The sequence below is a fragment of the Dipodomys ordii genome, unplaced genomic scaffold, assembly GCF_000151885.1.
Source record: "Dipodomys ordii isolate 6190 unplaced genomic scaffold, Dord_2.0 Scaffold1000002196, whole genome shotgun sequence".
Classification (NCBI taxonomy): Eukaryota; Metazoa; Chordata; class Mammalia; order Rodentia; family Heteromyidae; genus Dipodomys; species Dipodomys ordii.
In genome coordinates this window covers 55,451-58,266 of record NW_012285813.1, presented here as the reverse complement: position 1 = coordinate 58,266, position 2,816 = coordinate 55,451, and the positions used below count along the sequence as shown (strand labels likewise).

Genomic DNA, 2,816 nt, shown 5'->3' with positions numbered 1-2,816 from the left:
GCAATGAAATGGATAGATCTAAAAATATATTAAGTGAACTAAGTCACTAAGTGAACTAAGCCAGACACACAAAGGACCCATGTTTTGTCTCATATTTGGAAGCTAGAATTTTATACAGGTTTACACAAATATATTAACCAAAGCGTGCTATTTGCAGAGGAGTATTTCAAAGGTGTAATTTCTTATAAAATTGAACTTTTAATCCAACAAAATATATATCAGGAAACTATCACTTGGAAGATGTGAGGGGAAGTCAAAAAGAAGGATTAAAAAGAGTTATGGAGGAAGAGAGTGAAGGTATAATATTCAATGCAGATAGTATGAAACTAGGAAAAATTAAAGTGGGGTGAGGTTTGGAAGGGTGTAGAAAAGTTATATAAAGATCCATTATACATAAAAAAATACTGATTTGTTGAATGGAAATTCCATTGTCCAAGTATTTAAAATAATAAAAATATAATTAAAAACAATGGAGACATCTGATCTTAAATTCTATTTCCATCTCTTTTAAAAAATTAAATTGTTTGCTCTATAAATTGATCAGAGGGATGGATTTTGTGGCTAGCTAGATCATTTCACATGTGTCTCTCTCTTCCTCTCTCCCTTTCATGGTTCTCATAGGTAATATGATTGCTCCATAATTATCCTAATTTATTTTTCTTTTATATTTTTGGTTGCATCATTTCACTTTCTGCTCTGCCATTTCCCAATTCATTTACATAGAAGTCATTATTTCTTATTTTCTCATTCCTAGAATAAGCTGCACATGAAGACACCACTGGTCCTCATTTTCAGTCTGTACCTTTGAATATGGAGGAAAATCTTTCCTCTGCTCTCTACCAATTCCCTACTCTCCAGTTAGAATAATTTAGAATAGTAAAAATTAAAAAGGAGAAAATAAATAATAGTGAAAAAAAACAGATGCAGAAAATTTACTGGATTTTTCTGACCAGTTCATCCGATGTGAACTATTGGAGAAATACATGGACACCTCATTCTCACTGGCACTCAAAATCTCTGGCTAGGCAATTCTGATGAAGATGAGGAACAAGATGAAAAATTAAGGAATGGTATCAATTACAAGAGAAAAATGGAGAAGGATTCAAGTAAATTTCTTCTTTGGTCTGCCGAAAATAATTGCCTTACTACAGTGTAGAGACTACTTTCTAAAAAGGCCACTCATGTGAATGCTCAGGATAACGATGAATATACCCCTCTTCATCGAGAAGCCTACAGTGGACACTTAGATATTGTCCATGAATTGGTGGCTCAAGGTAGATATTCATGCAATAATCGTGAATGTCTGGACAACCCTGCACTTATACATGGAATTATACCAGAGTGGCTTCTTTATTTCATCATGATGCAGATACAAATGGCCAAACTAAAGGCTTCTTGAGCCCCTTGCATCTTTCTGCTGAGAATAGAAATAGCAAAGTTATGCTAGATCTCCTTCTGTTGAACCATTATATCAAACCAGGTCTGAAGCACAATTTGGAAGAAGCTGCATTAGATATTGCCAAAAGAATAATTATGTATCACTACCTCTTTGAAGTTGTGGAAGGGTGTACAAATTGTTCTCCTAAATCCTAATGGTTTGGATAAGTTTCTTAAATTTCAAAATTGCCAGTCCATCCTATGTGTCCATACAATATATTTTTACAATTCAACAGCAATATCTTACTTTAAAAATTCATGGATTCCATGGTATTCTTCCAAGCGAACTGCCTGACTTTGATATCAAAATATATTTGAGTTGTTTTTATACACCTATAATGATTTTTGTGATTTTTTAATCAGAAATAATTTTAAGTTATCTGTTGAAATGAGTAATACAGAAACTAAAGATAATTCTGGTGCTTGTCTGAAACAGTATATTTTAAAATATTTAGTATTCTGTTTTTAAAATATCCATAATCTATTTCATTCTCTCCTAGATATAATACTTTGAATTCGACATTGTTTTACAATATATAGGTTCATTAATAAATGTGGCCTTTCAGATTGCATTCCATATAGAAACAGTTTAAGATTCCTTTAATTCCTAGGTCCTTATAGAATTTTATTTCTTTGGGATAAAATGACAATGTTATCATATTTCAAAAGTTTTATAAAAGTTATGCTATGTAAAGGCCTTTCAAAAAGATGAAGATTGAATACACTGGTGTCAAACTAACTTTTATTTCTATTAATTACATGTATTATTACACTTGTATATTTGTAATCAATTTTTAATTACTGTTTAATTTCTTGCATCTGAAGAATGAAAAATATGGAATACTTCACAAATTTTCATATCATCCTTGTACAAGAACCATGTAAAACTCTGTATTGTAATTCGGGTAGACGTGCTGCTGAAGCATGTAGTATCCTGTAAATTTAAGTAGTTAATGATGCAATCTTAAGACTGGCATATATCCTTGGTTGCCTATTTGTAACAAGGAAACGTTATTGTTCCCAAAATTTCTATTCATCTTATTTCTGTAAAATTCTGTGTATGGTGGAAAAAACATATTGCTTGTTCGATTGCTCACATTTGCAATTTTTGTCAATGATTATTTTAAGTCTTTTTCATTTGAAATTTGATCATACTTTGAAGCCTTTTAGCTAGGTCCAAAGGTGACGGCTTTTCAAATACTTATTTATCAACTGATTTAGCTTTGTGGAGCTAATGGATTCAAAGTAAGCCTTACTTAAGAGCTACTTCTAAACTTCGGCAGCATAAAATTTCTCAAATGAGGGCTTACTGGCACAAATGTCTCCCTGACCCTTTACCCTTGCTCCATGTAGGAACAGACCAACCAGAATTTCTTACC

General features: G+C 32.0%; 1 pseudogene; it reads left to right on the top strand.

The window, feature by feature from the left end:
• The first annotated feature begins 917 nt into the window (after positions 1-917).
• Positions 918-1,593, top strand: LOC106002813 (annotated as a pseudogene).
• The last annotated feature ends 1,223 nt before the right edge of the window (positions 1,594-2,816 follow it).